The sequence below is a fragment of the Phyllobates terribilis genome, unplaced genomic scaffold (assembly GCF_046119375.1).
Source record: "Phyllobates terribilis strain yellow unplaced genomic scaffold, ASM4611937v1 Scaffold_1__5_contigs__length_1240528914, whole genome shotgun sequence".
Taxonomy (NCBI): Eukaryota; Metazoa; Chordata; class Amphibia; order Anura; family Dendrobatidae; genus Phyllobates; species Phyllobates terribilis.
The window spans coordinates 1,162,446,202-1,162,471,673 of NW_027362761.1; positions in this window are offsets into that span (position 1 = coordinate 1,162,446,202).

A 25,472-nucleotide genomic window follows, 5' to 3' on the forward strand; every position below is an offset into this window, starting at 1 on the left:
TGTGACTCAACTTATGCAGGTGAATCCCGCATACATAAGGACTGTGCTATCGTTTATCTTTTGTTTTGCCATTATGCCAGCAAGGCTGTGTTTATTTTGTGGAACCTGCAGTTCTTTATGCCAATTTAAATAAACCTGCAGACGAAAACGTTCCTGCGTCTTCTTCTGGAAGCAGCCAAGTGTTATCAGACATTGTACAGGAGGAGGAGGAGGTGAGCTGTGACATCACCTATTGTGAATGGTGGATACTGTATTATCTGCTGTATATAGAGGTGTTATCAGTCATTGTACAAGAGGAGGAGGAGGTGAGCTGTGACATCACCTATTGAGAATTATGGATCCTGTATTATATACTGGATATAGAGGTGTTATCAATCATTGTACAGGAGGAGGAGGAGGTGAGCTGTGACATCATGACATTATGTGTCATGTACTGAATATGGAGATGTTCTCAGTCTATGGCAGAATATGAATATACATTATGTCACTGAAAAAAATGGTTTAATTACTGATATAAGGTTAAGTTCAAATAAATGTTCCGAGCAAAATGCTAGAGAGGTTGCACAGGAGGAAAATACTGATAAACGTCATTATGAGTGTGCTGTGCCACACTATGTGCTATCCTGTGGTGACTTAGCCCCAACGCGTTATCCTGAATACATTTTCCCCTAAAAGCAAAAAGCATTGGATGAGTCGAGCTTCTGTATGAAACCAAAGCCACTGGAAGATACACTGATTTCTCTCATTACCTTCTCGTGAGTTTCAGCTTGGAGCTTGCATTAGTTTGCTGTCAGAGTGCACATGAAAAGCCTATTATTGTGATGTCACGCCCTGACACCCTGTCATCTAATGACCATCCGAGTATTCATTCTGGCTAATGGTCGCGGGTATAATGATACCTCACACATCTTAGTATCATGGCGGTACAATTATTCTGCAGTCTGAGATACTTTAGAACAGACATACCTGTCATTGTCTATAATGCACAATTGACCATATGAAAATAATCGCTTCCGGATAGTTCTAGTGTCACCAATTACAACCCGAGTGGCGCCAACGTTATCATTTTTATGTCTTTATTATCTCCTTATATATCTCCTATAGCTCCAAACTACACTTTGTCTTCATTCTTTCCGAAAGCTGCATTCTTCTCCTGTAGAATGGATAATCACGAGTCTGTGTTTCATGGAAAGGCAGTACACTGTACAGCAGAAAGCTTCCTGTGACCACCTCAGTGCATGCTGCTGCTACCTGTACTCACATTCTGACCTACCAGACTCAAAACTGCACACACCTTATGAATTGTGATACTTTGTCCTCCGCCTTTTGCAATTTATACCCCTTTTGCAATGTATCAAGCCTGATGTTTTTGTCTAATACGTCCCCCAATATTTTCTCCAACATATTGATATGCATCTGTGGCACCCCAGGGGTCTGGTTTCCACAGTAATAGCAATATTACGTCTGTGAGCAGGTGGGAGGTCTCCTGGGCAGGAATCCTAAGCATGCCACACCTCCTGCCCAGTCCTGGGAGGGGAAGAACTTCCCCTACATAAACTGGGGCTGAGGCAGGGTTAGAAGAGAGGAGTTCCAGACAGAGACGGAGTCTGGTCTGGACACGCAGAAACAGGGACAGATAAACATCAGGAGCTCTGTAGGAGCCAAGGAGAAGCGCCAGGGGCTGGAGCTGTGCAGAGCTCGCCCTGGGAGAAGGTACTAAAACCGGACACAGGAGTCCGAGGCTGTGGGGACTAAGATATACCCAGCAGCAGAATCCATCCGGCAGGGGATTCCAGGTCCTCTGGCCATAAAAGCCTGGAGGCTCAGTCACAACGAAGGGACCAGCACCGCCACCCCGGAGCGGAGGCTAACAGGAGGCCCCAGGTCACCAGCCATACGGGTGAGCACCACACGGTATACCCAGGGACGTGGGCTACTTGTAACCGCCGAAAGCAGGGTAGCCAGGAAGGGTACAGACTAACGGGAAGGCCTACAACTCCACCTGGCCAGGGGAACTCCGGCTTACTCGCAGACTAACCAGGCCCCAACTACTAGCCAGTACTACCGGGGGAATTTGCCTTGTACCATCAGTAAAGACCCTGAACTGTACCCTCGCGTCTCCGTGCTTCCTTGTCGCACCATTAGTGCTGGGACATCCACACCATCACTCCCAACATCAACCTCATCCTCTGCCCTGAGGCCATACCCCTCCCGTTGGGGGTTATACCATCCACGCTGCACATCCGTACCACCGGCCTCAGCGGACTGCCCTGCAGCGGCGGCTTAATAGCCGCATTCAACGGGTGGCGTAGTCGGACACTAAATACCATCATACTAATAACTGCCACTTAGTTTGACCACCCTGGGCACGGACCGGGTCACCGCCACACGAAGACTACTACCCCCATCGGATCCGGCTCCGGGTATTCCCCGCGCGCACGCGCGCCGCACTACAGCACTGGCCCAGGGGGCGCGTCAACTTTGGCGTAGTCGGCAGGATTACGTGCCCGCAACCACCGGGTACTGCGTGCCTGAAAAAAGAGACTTTTATACTTACCTGTGGTGAAGTTTCCCGCCGTCCGGAGTCGTTTCCCGCCATCTGCAGCCGATTCCCGCCATCCGACGCCATCTTCTGCCTTCTTCCCGCCATCCGTGGAGTTTTCCCGCCATTGGACGCCATCTTGAGGGCGCCGCGCGGGAAGAAGAGGGGCGTGGACTCCGAAAGCCCGCGAGAACTGAAGCCCCGCCTCACGTCCGGACGTTGCGTAAGGTCCTGGAAGGAGCCCAGCAGACGCCGACGTCACAGGAGCGCGACGGAAGGTCCTCAACCCTGACGATCCACTGCGGAGCCGCGGCCTACGGAAGAGGATCATCGCAAGGTAGGCCACGGTCCACTAGGGGGGAGGAGGATGTCGGATACGGAGGAGAGCTTCACCGCCACAGCCGCCGCCAGTGCCACCGCTGCTGCGGTCATGCCTTTCACCATGCCCTATATCCCGGGGGCAGCCTGGCTACCCCAGTACTCAGGGGAGTCACATACCCTAAATGACTTCAGAGAAAGGCTGGATAGCCTCTTCCAGGTGTATCCCCTCACGGAGGCGCAAAAAGTGAGCATCCTGGTGGCCCAATTAATAGGGGCAGCCCAAAGGGAGGTAAAGTCCTGGCCACCTGGGAGGAAGAGGACTGTCAGAGACATACTAACCCGGCTGAAAGACACATTTGACACCCGCACCTCAGCCGAAATAAAACTAAGATTTTATGGGTGCAAACAACGGGCACATGAGAGTATAAGAGACTATGCTCTAAACCTACAAGAGGCCCTGAGAGCCATTAAGCAGGCAGACCCTGACAGCGTGGGAAATGAAGATAAGCTGTTGACTGAACAATTCATTGAGGGTCTACTGTGCAATGCCCACCGAACCCAGTTGCGGGCAATGGCCTTACAGGACCCTGACCTGGACTTTGCACAGTTCAAGGACAGAGCCATCCGGGTGCTCCGAGAACCGGCACCAGGTGGCGCTGTGACCCACAGGCGCCCTGCTATCACTTATCACCAGGAGACGGCGCCCTTGTCTGCAGGGCCTGTGGGAGCTGATGCGCAGGCTTTAAACAGTGACCCGGCTACAGACCTGCACCATCAGGTCCAAGAGCTAACTAAAAGCGTTGCCGCGCTAACCCGAACTGTGCAGTCTTTACAGGTTTCTACTGCAGGGAAGATCGAGCTGGCATCCGGACCGGAGGACATCCCGTGGCGCCGACCAAGGAGGACCCCACCGGCCAGAGGAAGACCCAGCGATCGATACAACGAGGACGGACGACCTATTTGCCGCCGCTGCAATCAACCCGGAGATGTGGCAAGGTACTGTCATTTAAACGGGCACAACCTGGGGTAGAGGGCCAACCCCCAGGCATAGGACCATCAGGCCCATCAAACTGGCGTGATAAATACGTAGGGGGACGTCCAATCTTGCCTGTGGTACTGGATGGCATTCCTATGAGTGCCCTACTAGACACTGGGTCACAGGTCACCACCATCCCGTACGTGCTCTTCAAGCAGTACTGGAATGATTCGGACATAACCCGCTACCCAGACGACGACCCGAGTATCATCGCCAGCAATGGTCAGCCCGTGCCGCAGGTGGGATTCAAGGAGGTGACCATTAAAATCGGTAAAGTCGAACTGGCGGCACAAGGACTGATTATAGTGGACATAGACCGTCATGAGAGTCACCCTAGAATCACCCTGGGAACCAATGTAATTGAAAATTGTCTTGCAGAGGTGATTCTCATTTTACAGCAGGTTGCCAAGAACGCCAGTTCCGGCCAGCAGCGTGTGCTCCAAAAAGAGATCCGGGCACTGATGAAGCGGCAACAGGTGGAACTATCTGGTGGTGAGATAGGTAGCGTGAGAATGTGTGACCCGTTCCCTATTGCCATGCCCCCAAAAAGTGAGATGATGATTTGGTGCCGGGCAGCTATTGGTCTAAGAGGTAGAGACTACCAAGCAATGGTAGAACCCGTCTACTCAGACAGTAGGCCCACCATTTTGACAGCACGGGGGGTGGTCGATGTACGCCATGGGAGGGTGCCCGTTCGCATCATAAATATCGGTGAGAGAGAAGTACACCTGCCCCGGTATGCCACGCTAGCTAAATTGTTCACCATAAACCAGAATTCTGTACAGGCCGTGGAACCCTTGCCTCCATCTCAACCAGAGGAAGGTAACGGCTCTAAGAAACCAATGGAGGACTGGTGTCAGCAACTACATCTGGGTACTGACTCCACTCCCTCACACCAGAAACAAGGAGTCTATCGGGTGGTTCAAGAGTACGAGAGAGTGTTTAGTAAACACCCGTTAGACTTCGGGCGAGTAAAAGGGGTAGAACACCACATCCCCACGGGAGACCATCCTCCCATAAAGGAGAGATACCGACCCGTACCCCCTGCACACTACCAACACGCCAAGGGGATGCTTAGAGACATGAAGGAGGCTGGGGTAATCAGGGACAGCTGTAGCCCCTGGGCAGCTCCACTAGTCTTAGTGAAAAAGAAGGACAACACTATGAGAATGTGTGTAGACTACAGGAAGGTCAACCGTATCACACACAAAGATGCGTACCCGTTACCAAGGATAGAAGAGTCCTTAGCGGCATTAAAATCTGCTAACTTCTTCTCTACTTTGGATCTCACTAGCGGGTACTGGCAGGTTCCTGTAGCAGAGGCAGACCGGGAGAAGACCGCATTCACCACCCTGATGGGTCTCAGCGAATTTAACTGTATGCCGTTCGGGCTCTGCAACGCACCAGGAACCTTCCAACGGTTGATGGAATGCTGTCTGGGACACCGGAACTTCGAGACGGTCCTGTTATACCTGGACGATGTCATCGTCTATTCCAAGACCTACGAGGATCACCTGAAACATCTGGCGGAAGTGTTTGAAGCTCTGGCAAACTACGGCCTAAAGGTGAAACCCTCCAAGTGTCACCTCCTGAAACCAAAGGTGCAATATCTGGGACACGTGGTGAGTGCTGACGGAGTGGCTCCCGACCCTGATAAGATCACCGTAATTAAGGACTGGCCAAGACCCTCCAGCATAAAGGAAGTGCGGCAGTTCCTCGGGTTGGTAGGCTACTACCGAAGATTCATTCCCGGTTTCACTAAAATGGCAGCCCCTATGCAGGACCTCCTGATAGGTCAATCTCGGAAAGCCAAAAACCAGAAGCTGCCCTTCAGGTGGGAAAAGCTGGAAGAGGAGTCCTTTTGCCAGCTGAAGATGGCCCTCACGGGGGATGAAATCCTGGCATATCCAGACTACAGCCAGCCCTTTATCCTCCACACGGACGCAAGCAACATCGGGCTAGGAGCCGTACTGTCCCAGATCCAGCAAGGAAAAGAACGGGTAATCGCTTACGCTAGCCGAAAGCTACGACCCACCGAGAGGAACCCTGAGAATTATAGCTCATTCAAGCTGGAGTTCCTGGCAGTAGTGTGGGCAGTGACCGAACGTTTCAAGCATTACCTTGCCTCCTCCAAATTCATCGTGTACACGGATAACAACCCGTTGACACGCCTGGACACTGCAAGGCTCGGTGCTCTGGAACAGAGATGGATGGCTCGCCTGTCCAACTTTGAATTCACCATAAAATACCGGGCAGGACGCTCCGATGCCAACGCGGATGCCCTGTCTAGAATGCCGAACTTACCGGACGTAGGGGAAGATCCAGAAGATCTGGAAGAAGTTGAGCTCCCTGCGTTCCACCGTCATGGGATTACCCTGTATTCCCACCGTGTGAAGGACAGGCGCTCCGCGACGTTCAATCCCTTGCCCCACTACAACTGGGCAGAGACGCAAGACAGTGATCCCGCAGTCCGTCTGGTAAAGGAAATGCTGACCCAAGCCGATGCCAGTCTGGACCCAGACGCCCCAGAGGAGACTAAACAACTGTGGAAGGAGAAAAGTAGGCTGTTCCTCTACAGGGAGAAGTTGTGCCGGAGAATGGTTAACTCTCGAACACATGAGTTGACCTGGCAGGTAGTGGTCCCCAGACGAGACGCGGCTATGATTCTGGAGGCGTACCACAACGGAGCCGGACATTTCGGGTGGAAGAAGCTGGAGTTCTTGTTGCGTGAACGGTTCTACTGGGTAGGCATGAGAGGAGCCATCGAGAGGTGGTGCAGAGACTGTGGACCGTGCAACCTAAGAAGGAAGGACCGTGCCAGCCAGAAGACTCCCTTGCAGCCCATCATCACCCGACAGCCACTGGAACTGGTAGCCCTGGACCATGTGAAACTGGCTCCAAGCAGATCTGGGTATGTCTACGCCCTCACAATCGTAGATCATTACTCCCGGTTCCTGGTGGTGGTCCCGGTCAAGGACTTAACGGCTCAAACAGCAGCTAGAGCCTTCCAGCAGCACTTCTGCCGTCCACACGGGTACCCGGACCAAGTGCTGACAGACCAAGGGCCAGCCTTCGAAGCGGAAGTCTTCCAGGAGTTCTGCAACCTGTATGGCTGCACGAAGATAAGAACAACGCCATATCACCCACAAACTAATGGACTCTGCGAGAAGATGAACCAGGTGGTGATAGACCTCCTGAAAACATTGCCCCTGGAAGAACGCAGTATGTGGCCTGAGAAGCTGCCTGATCTGGTGGACCTATACAACCACATCCCTGTAGGTTCTACCAACTGTACCCCGGCTTACCTAATGAGAGCGAGACCTGGTAAGCTGCCTATCGACCTGGATATGGGAGTCCTGACGCCCGAGGACACCTCGCCAGAGGCAGACTGGGATACAGGGCGGCAGCAGCAGTATCGGAAAGTGCAGGAGAGCGTGGAGCGAAGTCTGTCTCAAGCTAGAGAAAGGCAAGAGAGGGCTTATAATCAGTATGCTCCCGCTGTTCCCCTGGTACCTGGAGAGCAGGTCTTGAAGAGGAAAAGACGGCTCCACAAGTTGGACGACCAGTGGGAGAAGGACCCGTACACCGTACTGCCATCAAGCCATGAGAGCCCAAAGATTTGCGTGATCAGTAAGGATGGAGGAGAAACCACAGCTGTTGTCTCCAGAGACCACCTGAAGAAGTGTACCGAGCAGCTGCAAAGCGCTGAAGAAGAAGATCAAGAAAACCCTCGACCCGCAGAGGAAAGGGAAGAAATGATCAGGACTGTACTCGGAGACTTCCCCCGGTCTTGGACACAAGTAAACGGTGCTGTCGTGGTACCCGTCCTCACCTTTCTCCAGCCAGCCCCGCAAGTGCCTACAGAAGAACCAGTAGAGCTGGAAGAGCAGCCGGCCCAAGAGGCAGAAGAGTCCACACCAGCAGTACAGGAGGATCAACCCTCTGCTAGTAGTGAGCCTGCCGTGCCCCTAGTGAGCCAAAGAGTGCGCAGAAAGCTGCCCAGCCTGCCCATAACACCTCCTACACCCTGTAGTGCAGGACCAGTGAGTGAGCTCCGTAGGTCCACTAGGGTTACCAGAGGCCAGATGCCCGTACGTTGGAGAATCTAAGTTGGCTAATTGCTTTAACTATTTTATGTTTACCTGTTTTGTTGTAGCCGTTGCTAATTATGTTTTTCAGTTACAGATTTCTTTATATGGACTGACAGTTTATGGACAGTGAGTAACCGGAACTCTGTTGTAAATATGTTTGGAGCGTAACCCAGGAATGAACTACAGACTGTTAAAGACTCGGGGCAGGACAGACCCCTACCTGGTTACGGCTCCCTGTTCTTTGGTGAAATGGACACCCTTATTGCTTCCCGGTTACGGACACGCCGTGACCATCTCATGTATTTAATTGTTATTGTTTATACCCTGTTATGTTTAGTCCGGGTATAAACAATACTAGGGGGGAATGTGGCACCCCAGGGGTCTGGTTTCCACAGTAATAGCAATATTACGTCTGTGAGCAGGTGGGAGGTCTCCTGGGCAGGAATCCTAAGCATGCCACACCTCCTGCCCAGTCCTGGGAGGGGAAGAACTTCCCCTACATAAACTGGGGCTGAGGCAGGGTTAGAAGAGAGGAGTTCCAGACAGAGACGGAGTCTGGTCTGGACACGCAGAAACAGGGACAGATAAACATCAGGAGCTCTGTAGGAGCCAAGGAGAAGCGCCAGGGGCTGGAGCTGTGCAGAGCTCGCCCTGGGAGAAGGTACTAAAACCGGACACAGGAGTCCGAGGCTGTGGGGACTAAGATATACCCAGCAGCAGAATCCATCCGGCAGGGGATTCCAGGTCCTTTGGCCATAAAAGCCCGGAGGCTCAGTCACAACGAAGGAACCAGCACCGCCACCCCGGAGCGGAGGCTAACAGGAGGCCCCAGGTCACTAGCCATACGGGTGAGCACCACACGGTATACCCAGGGACGTGGGCTACTTGTAACCGCCGAAAGCAGGGTAGCCAGGAAGGGTACAGACTAACGGGAAGGCCTACAACTCCACCTGGCCAGGGGAACTCCAGCTTACTCGCAGACTAGCCAGGCCCCAACTACTAGCCAGTACTCCCGGGGGAATTTGCCTTGTACCATCAGTAAAGACCCTGAACTGTACCCTCGCATCTTCGTGCTTCCTTGTCGCACCACTAGTGCTGGGACATCCACACCATCACTCCCAACATCAACCTCATCCTCTGCCCTGAGGCCATACCCCTCCCGTTGGGGGTTATACCATCCACGCTGCACATCCGTACCACCGGCCTCAGCGGACTGCTCTGCAGCGGCGGCTTAATAGCCGCATTCAACGGGTGGCGTAGTCGGACACTAAATACCATCATACTAATAACTGCCACTTAGTTTGACCACCCTGGGCACGGACCGGGTCACCGCCACACGAAGACTACTACCCCCATCGGATCCGGCTCCGGGTATTCCCCGCGCGCACGCGCGCCGCACTACAGCACTGGCCCAGGGGGCGCATCACATCCGCCACCTAATGATCTGAATAGGAGCCGGATGTGCAGTACTCTTCCGCAGCCCCTATACAGTCCATAGAGCTGTGCTGTGCAACTGAGCTGTTCCAGACGACACCAGGAATAGCTGATCGGCAGGTGGCACACGTGTCACACCCCCACCGATCAGACATTGATGACCTATTCTAAGGATAATGTTAAAGTCTTTAATCTCTGTCTGTCCCTCTGTACATCCAGCTTCTCATAACTGAATGGCCAGTCTTGTTCCCACACTGCTAAAACATCTTTTCCCAGCAGCAACCTGCTGCTCCTCAGTGCTGCTGAACCCTTTCTCTCTCTCATGTGTTCCCCTAACAAGCCCCACTTCTCGGAGTTGATGACTCAGATCTATGCCGAAAGCTGATTGACTGATGAATATGTCAGCTCTACCATGCTACAGTCAGCTCAACCGTATCTACCACTGATATTTGGCATATCATCAAGCAAATCTAAGTGTAAATTACGCTATATTCATCTGTGTACTGTGTGGCTCCTGTCATGCAACGTGTGGGAAAGACTTAGTGCAACACAAAGGGAAGAGGGAAAGGGAAAGGGGGGAAGTGGAGACCTCCTAGGTTGATCTAGCATCACCCTGTCTCCCCTAACGTCCCTGTATTGGCTCTTAACCAATCGCCGCACACGTACCTCGCTCTGTCTTTCCGTAGCGTTTGGCTCAAGCTACGGAAGGGAGGAGATGAGCACTTAACACTATAGACAACAAGGAAGGACAAACAAGGGAAAAGTGCTTAGCTTTAGATGACTTCAGACTAGGGTTGAGCGAGTATGTTCTGTCCAAGTATGCTCGGGCCGAGCTCCGAGTATTTACAGCTGCTCGGTGATAAGGTTGAATTGCTCCCGTGTGCATGATTTGCAACTGTTTGACAGCTTTATTACATGTGAGGAATGTGTAAGAAATAGGCATGGCATCACCCCTTGTGTGGGAGGCAATGCCACTGTGGCAACCGGACTCCTGGGGTGCCACATTTCCCCCTAGTTAACTTCAGTACTCCCGGACTGAGGACACCTTTTCAAATTAACAATAATAATTCACATTACAAATAGTTTACAAAGTCAAAAATTACAAAAACCCAACCAAAAACGTATAGCAGTTACTGCGGCGCTTAGTCTTTACGCCACAATCCGGATAACTGAAATTTGGCTGGTGGAAACCGCATCAACCCACTTTGTGTATAGGGCGTGGCTTCAGGGCACACTGTCGTTGGGCCTGGTCTTCGGCCACGCCTGTGGTTTATTTTCAAGGCCACTTACTAACTATTTTCAATATTGTCCTGACCACACCTAGTCCTGTAGTCCAATTGTCCATAAATTTAACAAATATATATATATAGGATTATTTAACGGTTACAACTATATATAACATACACTTTAGTTACTCCAGCGGACAGGGAGCTGACCTTTAGTACTCTGGGTCAATCTACGTAGTACATTTGTTGTCACTGACCTACCCTGGTCCCTAGTGTCTACCCCTGGTGTGGTGGGTTCAGTGTGAACTACACTCCGGGTAGTCTGAGGTAACACCGGTAGGATGGGTAATCTTCTACGAATTCTTTGACTCACCCTGGGTGCGACAGGTTCACTGCTAGCAGAGGGCAGATTCTCCAGATCTGCTGCTGATGAAGCATCTGTCTCTGGGGCCGACTGGTCTTCCAGATGTTCTGGAGCCTCTGCAGCTTCCGGTGAGGCCGCTTGGAGAAAGGTCAGGACAGGTACCACAATTGCTCTGTTCACCTGCGTCCAAGACCGGGGAAATGCTCCAAGGACTGTCTGGACCATTTCTTCCACCTTTTCTGTGGGCTGAGGGCTATCTTGGTCTTCATATTTGTGTTTCAACTGTTCAGGGCATATCTTCAAGTGGTCTCTTGAGACTGCCGCTGAAGTTTCCCCTCCATCTTTACTGATGAGGCACATTTTTGTGTTATCGAAATTCGAGGGTAGGACGGTGTATGGCTCAACCTCCCACTGGTCATCTAATTTGTGGACTCGTCTTTTCCTCTTAAGTACCTGTTCTCCAGGTGATAAGGGAACGGACGGTGCATGCTGATTATAAGTTTTCTCTTGCTCCTGTCTCGCCTGGGACAAACTTTTCTCAACACACTCTTGCACCTTGCGGTATTGTTGCTGCCACTCGGTATCCCAATCCGCATCTGTTGATGTTGTCTCCAGTGTTAGAACTCCCATGTCTAAGTCAATAGGTAGCTTATCAGGTCTTGCTCTCATCAAGTAAGCGGGTGTACAGTTGGTGGAGTTCACCGGGATGTGGTTATATACGTCCACCAAATCTGGTAACTTCTCTGGCCACAGGCTACGTTCTTCAAGGTGCAACGTCTTCAACAGGTCTATTACCACCTGGTTCATCTTCTCACACAACCCGTTGGTCTGGGGATGATACAGTGTCGTCCTTATTTTCTTGCAGCCGTACAAGTTACAGAGTTCCTGGAACACCTCTGCTTCAAAGGCTGGACCTTGGTCTGTAAGCACCTGTTCAGGGTAACCATGAGGGCAACAAAAGTGATGTTGGAACGCTTTGGCTGCCGTCTGAGCCATCTGGTCTTTCACTGGCACTACTGTCAAGAACCGGGAGTAGTGGTCTACTATGGTGAGAACGTAGATATAGCCTGACCGGCTTGGGGCTAGCTTCACGTGGTCCAAGGCTACCAGTTCAAGTGGTTGTTTGGTGATTATGGGCTGCAGAGGAGCCCTCTGGCTATCACGGTCTTTCCGTCTCAGGTTGCATGGACCACATTCTTGACACCATCTCTCGATTGCTTTCCTCATGCCAGCCCAGTAGAATCACTCACGTAGCAGGGCTTCCAACTTCTTCCACCCGAAGTGCCCTGCTCCATCATGGTACGCTTCTAAGACCATTGCCGCATCCCGCCTCGGGACTACCACCTGCCAGACCAGATTGTGTGTCCGGGAGTTGATGCTTCTCTGACACAGCTTTCCCTCGTAGATGAACAGCTTGCCCTTCTCCTTCCACAACTGTTGGGTCTCCTGTGCAGCATCTGGATCAGGGCGCGAGTCAGCTTGTGTCAGCAACTCTTTGACTAGGTGGATTGCCGGGTCGCTATCCTGCGTATCTGCCCATCCATGGTGGGGCAATGGGTTAAACATGGCCTCTCTGTTGGCTGAGCGCTTGTCCTTCACACAGTGGGAGCACTGGGTCACCCCGTGACGATGGAAAGCCGGTATCTCTATCTCCTCTAGCTCTTCTGGGTCTTCTCGCCCATCTGGCAAGTTGGGCATCCAGGACAGCGCATCAGCATTAGTGTTTTTATGGCCCACCCGATACTTGATGGTAAACTCGTAGTTAGACAGTCGAACCATCGATCGTTGTTCTAGGGCACAAAGCTTCACCGTCTCCAGGTGCGTCAGCGAGTTGTTATCCATGAAGACTGTAAATCTGGAGGAGGCGAGGTAATGTTTGAAGCGCTCTGTTACAGCCCAGACTATGGCTAAAAACTCCAACTTAAAGGAACTATAGTTTTCGGGATTCCTTTCCGTGGGCCGTAGCTTCCTGATGGTGTAGGAAATTACTCTCTCTCTGCCCTGCTGTACCTGGGACAGCACCGCTCCCAATCCCACGTTGCTGGCATCCGTATAGAGTATAAAAGGTTGGCCATAGTCGGGGTAGGCCAAGACCTCGTCTCCTGTAAGAGCCACTCTCAGTCAAGTGAAGAATTCATCTTCTGTTTTACCCCATTTGAACGGAGGATTCGAGTTCTTGGCCTTTTTGGACTGGCCCACTAAGAGGTCCTGCATGGGTGCCACTATCTTGGGGATACCCTTGATGAATCTCCTGTAATAGCCTACCAGCCCGAGAAACTGCCGCACTTCCTTGATAGTGGAGGGTCTTGGCCAGTCCTTGATCATGGTGACTTTTTCAGGGTCTGGTGCTACATCTTAGGTGCTTACCGCATGACCTAGGTACTGCTCCTTGGGCTTCAACAGGTGGCACTTGGACGGCTTTACTTTCAGGCCAAAACCAGATAGGGCTTCGAACTCCTCGGCCAGGTGCTCCAGGTGGTCTTCATACGTCTTGGAGTAGACGATTACGTCATCTAGGTACAGCAGAACGGTTTTGAAGTTTTTGTGTCCTAGGCAACACTCCATTAACCGCTGGAAAGTTCCCGGGGCGTTGCAGAGCCCGAATGGCATGCAGTTGAACTCGCTGAGGCCCATTGGTGTCGTAAACGCGGTTTTCTCTCTGTCCGCCTCTGCCACGGGAACTAGCCAATACCCACTGGTGAGATCCAAAGTGGAGAAATAATTAGCGAATCTTAGTGCAGCTAATGATTCCTCAATTCTTGGTAATGGGTAGGCATCCTTATGTGTAATGCGGTTAATCTGCCTGTAATCAACACACATCCTCATTGTACCATCTTTCTTTCTAACGAGAATTAATGGAGCTGCCCAGGGGCTACAAATATCTCTGATCACCCCAGCCTCCTTCATCTCCCGTAACTATCCTTTGGCACATTGATAGTTGTTAGAACCCTCCTGTTAGTTTTTGCTATCTTGTGTTTTGTGGTCACGTGACCAGCTGCCTATATATTCCAGCTCCGCCCTTCTGGCTTTGCTGGACTTCAGTGTTGTTTTGACTGTCTCTCTAGCCTGGTGCTTTTGTGCCTATCTCTCTCTAGTTTGCTTGGTCCTCTGGGACCTCTAGTAATTTTTGTCAGTTTATCTTTTGCTCTGCAGCAACTTCTGTTAGGAGGTGTCCCATTTTTGTCCCAGTCCTTAGTTCCTTTTGGGACCCCTCCCTTTCTCTATAGGTCTCCGTTCGGACTAGCCGAGGGCGAAGGCGGGTCTGTTCACAAGGAACAGGTAGCCCGCTACAACGTAGGGGCTCAGCTTAGTCTTACTGTAGGGACAGCTCTCCCCATCTTTCCTTAGCCTATGTTGCAGATCATAACAGTAAGTCCAGCCCAAACAAAAATTTTAAGGAAAGAAATCCGGGGATCAGTTTGGTTTCTGTTCAAGATTTGGCTCAACGCCTGCAGGGATTGTCTCTGGAGGTGTCCGAGCTCCGGCAACACGTGAGTAGCTGCTCTGGAGCGCATTTTGTGGAACCAAAGGTAGGACTGCCTGATATTTTTTATGGTAAACAACAAAATTTTTTTTCCTTTAAAAATGCTTGTTTATTATATTTTTGTTTGAGACCAAGGTCCTCTGGGAATGAATCACAGTGCATTGGGTTTATCATGCCACTTTTGCGCAAGGAACCACAGGCGTGGGCCTTTTCTCTCCAACCTAATGATCCGTGTTTTAGGTCAGTGGAGGATTTTTTTTCTGCTATGGGGCTATTGTATGACGATCCTGATCGAGTCTCATCTGCTGAGACAGAACTGAGACGTTTGAAGCAGGGGTCAGGTGATGTTGAAAATTATTGTACACACTTCAGAAGGTGGTCCTCAGAAGTGAAATGGAATGATTCGGCGTTAAAATGTTTTTTTCTTGCTGGTCTAAGTGAAAGGGTTAAGGATCTGCTGATTGCATTTCCAGCACCTGAGACCTTGCAGGAAGCCATGCAATTAGCTATACGTGTGGACAGGAGAATGCGTGCCATGGTTAATGATGAAAAAATTCCTGCAATGGCAGCTCCAGTCCCCAGAGAGTCTGCTCGGATGGCGGAGTACCGATGGAGGTTGGGGCGATGTCACTCCACTCTCAGGAAAGAGACCCCAGGTTTTCTAAGGGATTGTGTTTTTATTGTGGTAAAACTGACCATTTGATTAAAAACTGTGAGCTTCGTTTAAGTAAAGAAAAAAAAAGGTCAGTTACGCCCGTATTGCTTGTTTGAGCTTTAAGGGAGTATTTCTTTCAGGGAGTACCTCATTGCAGGAAGATTTGATTGAATTTCAGGTATTTGTGGATTGTGGTTCAACACTTAATGTGATTGATAAGGGGTTTTTGGAAAAACTTAAATTGGAATCCAAACCTTTGTCATCACCTATTTCTGTGATTGCAATTGATAACACTCCTTTGAAATGTATTACTCACAAGGTTGCGGCATTTCCCCTCACTATCAATGGTATTCACCAAGAAATTTTGGACTTGGTGGTATTAAATAACTTACCCTCTCCAGTCGTTTTAGGTTTACCTTGGTTAAAACTGCACAATCCTTTACTGGACTGGTCTACTAATGAGATTAAGTCTTGGAGTCCTAAGTGCTATGATAAGTGTTGTAATGGTCGCATTGCGGCTGTGGAAAAAGGGGAATTACCTGTTCCTATTCAGGATTTTTGGAAGGTTTTTTCAGAGGAGGAGTCGCAAGTTTTACCTCCTCATAGTGACTATGATTGCACCATTGAGTTTGTTCCGGGAGCTACTCTTCCCAAGAGTCGCTTATTTAATCTGACTATCCCTGAGAGAAAGGCCTTGGAGGAATACATACAGACGAGCTTGGCTGCTTGTCACATTAGACCTTCTAAGTCGCCTGTGGCCGTTGGATTTTTCTTTGTTAAAAAAAAGGACGGGGGTTTATGTCCATGTCTGGACTTTCGAGAAATTAATAAGATTACCGTATGCAATTCTTACCCATTGCCATTAATTCCTGACTTGTTTAACCAGTTAGTGGGGGCCAAGTGGTTCTCTAAAATTGATCTCCGGGGGGCATACAATTTGTTACGTATGAAGGAGGGTGATGAATGGAAAACTGCTTTTAACACTCCGGTAGGTCATTTTGAGCATCTGGTGATGCCTTTTGGTCTTACCAATGCACCCGCGTTTTATCAGAACCTTATTAATGACATCCTGAGACCTTTGATTGGTGTTAGAACCCTCCTGTTAGTTTTTTTCTATTTTGTGGTCATGTGACCTGCTGCCTATTTATTCCAGCTCCGCCCTTCTGGCTTTGCTGGACTTCAGTGTTACTTTGACTCTTAATCTAGCCAGGTGCTTTGTACCTATCTCTATAGTTTGCTTGGTCCTTTGACCTCTAAGTATTTTTGTCTGTTTGTCTTTTTGCTCCGCTACAACTTCTGCTAGGAGGTGTCCAATTTTGTCCCAGTCCTTAGTACTTTTAGGGACCCATCCCTTATATCAATAGGTCTGCGTTCAGACTAGTTGAGAACGAAGGCGGGTCTGTTCACAAGGAACAGGTTGCCCGCTGCATCATAGGGAATCAGCTTAGTCCTATTGTAGGGACAGTTTTCCTATCTTTCCTTAGTACTTGTTGCAGATCATAACAGTAAGTCCAGCCTAAAAAAAAAAAAAAAAAATCCCAAGGAACGAGATCCGGAGATCAGCATGGTGTCTGTTCAGGAATTGGCTCAACGCCTACAGGGATTGTCTCTTGAGGTGGCCGAGCTCCAGCAACATGTGAGTAGCTGTCCTGGAGCGCATTTTGTTGAACGGAAGGTAGGACTGCCTGATTTTTTTTATGGTAAACAACAAGATTTTTTTTCCTTTAAAAATGCTTGTTTATTATATTTTCGTTTGAGACCCAGGTCCTCTGGGAATGAATCACAGCGCATTGGGTTTATCATGTCACTTTTGCGCAAGGAACCACAGGGGTGGGCCTTTTCTCTCCAACCTAATGATCCGTGTTTTAGATCAGTGGAAGGTTTTTTTTTCTGCTATGGGGTTGTTGTATGACGATCCTGATCGAGTCTCTTCTGCTGAGACACAACTGAGACGTTTAAAGCAGGGGTCAGGGGATGTTGAAAATTATTGTACACACTTCAGAAGGTGGTCTTCTGAAGTGAGATGGAATGATTCAGCGTTAAAATGTTTGTTTCTTGCTGGTCTAAGTGAAAGGGTTAAGGATCTGCTGATTGCTTTCCCTGCACCTGGAAACTTGCAGGAAGCCATGCAATTAACTATACGGGTGGACAGGAGACTGCGTGCCAGGGTTAATGAGGAGAAAACTCCTGCTATGGCAGCTCCTAGTCATCAGAGGGTCTGCTCGGACGACGGAGAACCGATGGAAATTGGGGCTCTCAGGAAAAAGACCGCAGGTTTTCCAAGGGATTGTGTTTTCACTGTGGTAAATCTGACCATTTTGTTAAGAACTGTGAGCTTCTGTTAAACAAAGAAAAAAAAAAGGTCAGCTACGCCCGTATTGCTTGTTTAAACTCTAAGGGAGTATTTCTTTCAGGGAGTACCTCATTGCAGGAGGAGTTGATTGAATTTCAGGTATTTGTGGATTGTGGTTCTACACTTAATGTGATTGATAAGGGATTTTTGGAAAAACTTAAATTGGAACCTAAACCTTTGTCATCTCCTATTTCTGTGGTTGCTGTTGATAACACTCCTTTGAAATGTGTTACTCACAAGGTTTTTGAATTTCCCCTCACTATTAATGGTATTCACCAAGAGAATTTGGATTTAGTGGTATTAAATAATTTACCTTCTCCAGTAGTGTTAGGTTTGCCTTGGTTAAAACTGCACAATCCTTTACTGGACTGGTCTACTAATGAGATTAAATCTTGGAGTCCTAAGTGTTATGATAAATGTTGTAACGGTCGGATTGCTGCTGTGGAAAAAGGGGAATTACCTGTACCCATTCAGGATTTTTGGAAGGTTTTTTCGGAGGAGGAATTTGCGATTCTACCTCCTCATAGGGACTATGATTGCACCATTGAGTTTGTTCCTGGAGCTACTCTTCCCAAGAGTCGCTTATTTAATCTTACTATCCCTGAAAGAAATGCCTTGGAGGAATACATACAGACGAGCTTGGCTGCTGGTCACATTAGACATTCTAAGTCACCTGTGGCTGTTGGATTTTTTTTTGTAAAAAAAAAAGTTGGCGGTTTAAGTCCATGTCTGGACTTTCGAGAAATTAATAAAATTACCGTACGCAATTCCTACCCACTGCCGTTAATTCCTGACTTGTTTAACCAGTTAGTGGGGGCCAAGTGGTTCTCTAAAATTGATCTCCGGGGGGCATACAATTTTTTGCGAATGAAGGAGGGTGATGAATTGAAGACTGCTTTTAACACTCCGGTGGGTCATTTTGAGAATCTGGTTATGCCTTTTGGTCTTACCATTGCACCAGCGTTTTTTCAGAACCTTATCAATGACATCCTGAGACCTTTGATTGGTAAGAATGTGGTGGTGTATTTGGATGACATTTTGATTTATTCGCCAGATCTAGATCCCATTGGCAGAGCGTACGTGAGGTATTGCAGTTATTAAGTGACAATTCACTTTTTGCTAAGCTGGAGAAATGCGAGTTCGCTGTGCAGAGAATTACTGTAGTTTTTTGGGCTACATTATCTCCAGCGAGGGCTTTGCGATGGACCCGGTGAAGGTTCAGGCTGTGCAGGAATGGCCTAGGCCTGTTGGTTTAAAATCGATACAGAGATTTTTGGGTTTCGCCAATTATTACAGAAAATTCATTAAGAATTTTTCTATAATTGTTAAGCTGCTGACCGATCTCACCAGGAAAGGTGCGAATACGGTCCAGTGGACTACTGAGGCCATTGAAGCTTTTGTGTATCTCAAGGAGAGGTTCAGTTCTGCCCCCATCCTTATGCAGCCTGATGAGACCAAGCCTTTTTTGGTCGAGGTTGATGCTTCTTCGGTGGGGGTCAGTGCGGTTTTGTCTCAGGAGAACAAGGATGGGGTTCATCCCTGTGCCTTTTTTTCGAAAAAATTTTCTGAAACCGAACTTAATTACGATGTTGGTAATCGGGAATTGCTGGCTATCAAACTTGCATTTGAACATTGGCGTCATTTCTTGGAAGGTGCTAAATTTCCCATTCAGGTTTTCACTGATATTAAGAATCTGATCTATCTAGATGCTGCCAAGCACTTGAATGCCCATCAGGCTAGGTGGGCACTGTTTTTTTTCGCTGCTTAATTTTTCTGTTACTTACATCCCTGGTACTAAGAATGTTAAAGCCGATGCTTTATCTTGCAGCTTTTCTCCCATGGTTGGTACCGAGGAGGAGGAGAGCATTTTACAGGAAGGAGTTGTGATAGCAGCATTGGACTCCGTTGTGGAAGATGGGATTCTGAGAGCGCAGGAGGATGCCCCATCTAACACTCCCCATGGGAGGTTGTTTGTACCTAGAACCTTTAGGAGAGAGTTGTTTGTGGAGTATAATGAGTCTCAGTTGGCAGGTCATCCAGGAATTTCAGAGATTAAGAGACTGGTAGGTCGCAGTTTTTGGTGGCCTGGGTGGCAGAAGGAAGTCATCAAGTGGGTGCGTCAATGTACGGTGTGTGCTAGATCAAAGGCTTCACATGCTCCTGCTGCGGGGTTGCTTTGCCCTCTGGAGGTTGCTAGTGCACCTTGGACGCATCTTGCAATGTATTTTATTACTGACCTTCCTGTGTCCGAGGGTTTTACTGTCATCTGGGTGGTCGTGGACCGTTTTAGCAAGATGTGTCACTTGGTTCCTTTCATTAAACTACCTGCGCTAAGACATTCGCTAAGGCTTTTGTCAAGGAAATTGTCAGACTCCATGGCGTTCCCACCGACATTGTTTCTGATAGGGGACCTCAGTTTGTGGCTCGTTTTTGGCGTGCCTTTTGTGACAGGTTGGGAGTCCATTTGTCATTTTCATCTGGGTATCATCCTGAGTCTAATGGACAGACAGAAAGAAAGAACCAGGATGTTGAGCAGTTTTTGCGTTGTTTTGTGGCAGACAATCAAGAGGGGTGGTCTGAGTTTCTGCCGCTTGCTGAATTTGCTCTTAACAACCATACATGCTGCTGGGTGCTCTCCATTTTTTTGTTGTACTGGGAGACATCCGTTGTTTGGTTCGTTCTCCAAATTGGTGTCGGCTGTGCCGTAGGAGGAGAATTTTTCCGGTGATTTGGAGAGAGTATGGACTGATGTACGTTGTAACCTTCAAGAGGCTAACAAAAAGTCCAAGAAGTATTTTAACAGGAAACGTCAAGAGGTTTTGTTTACTGTTGGTGACATGGTTTGGTTGTCCTCAAAGAATCTGCGGTTGAGGATTCCTTCTAAGAAATTGGGTCCGAAGTTTGTGGGACCATTTAAGGTGCTTCAGGTGCTTAACCAGTCTGCTGTTAGGTTGGAGGTTCCCTCCTCCTGGAAGATTAATCCGGTGTTTCATGTTTCCTTGTTGAAAAAAGCTGATGTATCGGATAGGGATGCCACTGTCACAGTTCCTCCGGTGGTGGAAGACGGTGAATATGAAATTTCTCGTATACTGAATTCCAGAAGGCATAGAGGGAGATTGCAGTATCTCGTCGCTTGGAAAGGTTTCGGTCCTGAGGATAACTCCTGGGTAAGGGCGGATGATGTCTCTGCTCCTAGACTTATCAGAGCATTTCACAGGAGGTTTCCTGATAGGCCCGGGCCTGGAGGATCCGGAGGATCCTCATAGAAGAGGGGGTACTGTTAGAACCCTCCTGTTAGTTTTTTTCTATTTTGTGGTCACGTGACCTGCTGCCTATTTATTCCAGCTCCGCCCTTCTGGCTTTGCTGGACTTCAGTGTTACTTTGACTCTTAATCTAGCCAGGTGCTTTGTACCTATCTCTATAGTTTGCTTGGTCCTTGGACCTCTAAGTATTTTTGTCTGTTTGTCTTTTTGCTCCGCTACAACTTCTGCTAGGAGGTGTCCAATTTTGTCCCAGTCCTTAGTACTTTTAGGGACCCCTCCCTTATATCTATAGATCTGCGTTCAGACTAGTTGAGGATGAAGGCGGGTCTGTTCACAAGGAACAGGTTGCCCGCTGCATCGTAGGGAATCAGCTTAGTCCTATTGTAGGGACAGTTTTCCTATCTTTCCTTAGTACTTGTAGCAGATCATAACAGTAAGAATGTGGTTGTGTATTTGGATGACATTCTGATTTATTCACCAGATCTGGAGTCCCATTGGCAGAGTGTACGTGAAGTGTTGCAGTTATTGAGTGATAATTCACTTTTTGCTAAGCTGGAGAAATGTGAGTTCGCTGTGCAGAGAATTAGTTTTTTGGGCTACATTATCTCCAGTGAGGGCTTTGAGATGGACCCAGTGAAGGTTCAGGCTGTGCAGGAATGGCCTAGGCCTATTGGTTTGAAATCGATACAGAGATTTTTGGGTTTCGCCAATTATTACAGGAAATTCATTAAGAGTTTTTCTATAATTGTTAAGCCGCTGACCGATCTCACCAGGAAAGGTGCGAATACGGTCCAGTGGACTACTGAGGCCATTGAAGCTTTTGTGTATCTCAAGGAGAGGTTCAGTTCTGCCCCTATCCTTATGCAGCCTGATGAGACCAAGCCTTTTTTGGTCGAGGTTGATGCTTCTTCGGTGGGGGTCGGTGCAGTTTTGTCTCAGGAGAACAAGGATGGAGTTGACTCGCCCCCTGGGCCATGGGGTACCCGGAACCGGGCCTTCTGGTGTACGGTGCTGATGGGGGTAGTAGTGGCAACCCGATCCCGTGGCTCAGGATGGTCAGACCAAATTGTGGCAGTCTATCAATCAGTGCTTTAAATGTCCGACTACGCCACACGTGGATTGCGGTCAGAGATAACCGCCGCTGCGAGGCAGACCGCTGAGGCTGATGTTGGTGTGCAGCACAGGGGTAGGATAACTTCCCACGGGAAGAGTGTAGTCTCAGGGCAGTGTAAGTGGATGCTGGGGGTGATGGTGCAGGCGCAGCAGAAATCACACAGAGTCCAATGATGCAGTCCAGGGTCTTTTACTCACAGTTGTTATCCAAGTCACTTCTGTCAGCCATGACTGCCCAAGCCGTGCTGCGCTCACCAGGTGAGGGGCTCGGTCAACCCCCAGGCAATTCAGGAGTATGGCACAGGACCCCCTTCTGTCCTTTCTCTGGCCTCTCGTGCCCCACCAGTGACCAAACTTCTGTCCGGCTACCGCGGACCGTGTCGGGTGAGTGTTGGCCTCCGCTTCCCGCTATCCTATATGGCGCCTTCCTAGCAGGTTTGGCGGGGGTCGCACCAATAAATGATCACGACCTCCGGTTCTTGGCTGAGGGTAGATTCGCCTCTACCAATTTAGGGATCCGGTACCTTTCCACAGCCTGACCCTTCCACCCGGTATAATGGGGTATGCAATGGTTGCTGTCCGTTCTGCTCTCTTAGGGTCCCTTCTGCCTTCTTGTTTCTGGAGCCCTTCCACTCCTCTGTCTCTTCTCCTTCCTTCCTTCTCTTTCTCCTTCTCCTCTTCTCCTCTCTGTCCCCGGCCTTCTCTCTAGGCCTGGCTCGTGGAGCTGAGTTCAGGCTGAGCCTCGGCTCCCTGTCAGCTCTCTCTCCCTCCTGCTCTGACTGACTTGACTTCACTCTAAAGATGGCTCCCACCTTTTATCTGCTTCTCTGTGTCTGAGCTCAGGTGACCTGCACCCAATGAGCTCCTTCCTATGCTCCAGAAACCATCCCCTTTCTGCTCCTACACCACTGGGTTCTCTTCCCCCCTCCCCACTCCAGCCAGGGACATGGTCAGTTGTGCCTGCATCTGGGAGCACCGTCGAGCTGTCCCCCGGAAATGGGGTGTGTGTGTGTGTGCAGCTAACTGAGCCCTGGTCCACACTCCATCCTTACCTGGGAGTGGAATATCACACCTCTGGTTGAGGTGCAATACCCCTGTAGCAACCGAACCCTCGGGCCGCTACAGAGTACATCTCTGTGCTTTTTTTTCGAAAAAATTTTCAGAAACCGAACTTAATTACGATGTTGGTAATCGGGAATTGCTGGCTATTAAACTTGCGTTTGAACATTGGCGTCATTTCTTGGAAGATGCTAAATTTCCTATTCAGGCTTTCACAGATCATAAGAATTTGATCTATCTGGATGCTGCCAAGCGCTTGAATGCCCGTCAAGCTAGGTGGGCACTTTTTTTTTCTCGGTTTAATTTTTCTGTTACTTACATCCCTGGTACTAAGAATGTTAAAGCCGATGCTTTATCTCGCAGCTTTTCTCCCATGGTTGGTACCGAGGAGGAGGAGAGCATTTTACAGGAAGGAGTTGTGGTAGCAGCATTGGACTCCGTTTTGGAAGATGGGATTCTGAAAGCCCAAGAGGATGCCCCATCTAACACTCCCCATGGGAGGTTGTTTGTGCCTAGAACCTTTAGGAGAGATTTGTTTGTGGGGTATCGTGAGTCTCGGTTGGCAGGTCATCCAGGAATTTCTGAGACTAAGAGACTTATCAGTCGCAGTTTTTGGTGGCCTGGGTGGCAGAAGGAAGTCATCAAGTGGGTGCGTCAATGTACGGTGTGTGCTAGGTCAAAGGCTTCACATACCCCTGCTGCGGGGTTGCTTTGCCCTCTGGAGGTTCCTAGTTCGCCTTGGACGCATCTGGCAATGGATTGTATTACTGACCTTCCTGTGTCCGAGGGTTTCGCTGTCATCTGGGTGGTCGTGGACCGTTTTAGCAAGATGTGTCATTTGGTTCCATTCATTAAGCTACCCTGCGCTAAGACACTCGCTAAGGCGTTTGTTAAGGAAATTGTCAGGCTCCATGGCGTTCCCACCAACATTGTTTCTGATAGGGGACCTCAGTTTGTGGCTCGCTTTTGGCATGCTTTTTGTGACAGGTTGGGAGTCCATTTGTCATTTTCATCTGGGTATCATCCTGAGTCTAATGGACAGACAGAAAGAACGAACCAGGATGTTGAACAGTTTTTGCGTTGTTTTGTAGCAGACAATCAAGAGGGGTGGTCTGAGTTTCTGCCACTCGCAGAATTTGCTCTTCACAACCATACATCCTCCTCTGCCGGGTGTTCTCCTTTTTTTTGTTGTACTGGGAGACATCCGTTGTTTGGTTCGTTCTCAAAATTGGGGTCGGCGGTGCTGGAGGAGGAGAATTTTTCCGGTGATTTGGAGAGAGTTTGGATTAATGTACGTTGTAACCTTCAAGAGGCTAACAAAAAGTCCAAGAAGTATTTTAACAGGAAACGTAAAGAGGTTTTGTTTACTGAGGGTGACATGGTTTGGTTGTCCTCAAAGAATCTGCGGTTGAGGATTCCCTCTACAAAATTGGGTCCGAAGTTTGTGGGGCCATTTAAGGTGCTTCAGGTGGTTAACCAGTCTGCTGTTAGGTTGGAGGTCCCCACCTCCTGGAAGATTAATCCTGTGTTTCATGTTTCCTTGTTAAAAAAGGCTGATTTATCGAATAGGGATGCCACTGTCACAGTTCCTCCGGTGGTGGAAGACGGCGAATATGAAATTTCTCGTATCCTGAATTCCAGAGGGCATAGAGGGAGATTGCAGTATCTCGTCGCTTGGAAAGGTTTCGGTCCCGAGGATAACTCCTGGGTAAGGGCGGATGATGTCTCTGCCCCTAGACTTGTCAGAGCTTTCCACAGGAGGTTTCCTGATAGGCCTGGGCCTGGAGGATCCGGAGGATCCTCATAGAAGAGGGGGTACTGTTAGAACCCTCCTGTTAGTTTTTGCTATCTTGTGTTGTGCGGTCACTTGACCAGCTGCCTATATATTCCAGCTCCGCCCTTCTGGCTTTGCTGGACTTCAGTGTTGTTTTGACTGTCTCTCTAGCCTGGTGCTTTTGTGCCTATCTCTCTCTAGTTTGCTTGGTCCTCTGGGACCTCTAGTACTTTTTGTCAGTTTATCTTTTGCTCTGCAACAACTTCTGTTAGGTGTCCCATTTTTGTCCCAGTCCTTAGTTCTTTTAGGGACCCCTCCCTATCTCTATAGGTCTCCGTTCAGACTAGCCGAGGACGAAGGCGGGTCTGTTCACAAGGAACAGGTAGCCCGCTACAACGTAGGGGCTCAGCTTAGTCTTACTGTAGGGACAGCTCTCCCCATCTTTCCTTAGCCTATGTTGCAGATAATAACAATAGTGAGCCGGGGGTACAGGCCGGTACCTCTCTTTAATGGGCGGATGATCTCCTGTGGGGATATGATGTTGGACCCCTTTTACCTGCCCAAAGTCTAGTGGGTGTTTGCTAAAGACTCGCTCATATTCTTGGACCACCCGTACTCCCCATGCTTTTGGTGCAAAGGGGTGGAGTCAGTGCCTACTTGTAGCTTCTGACACCAATCCTCCATCTGCCCCTTGGAGCCATTATCCTCCGCCGGTTTAGACAGAGGCAAGGGTTCCAGTGCCTTTATCGCATTGTT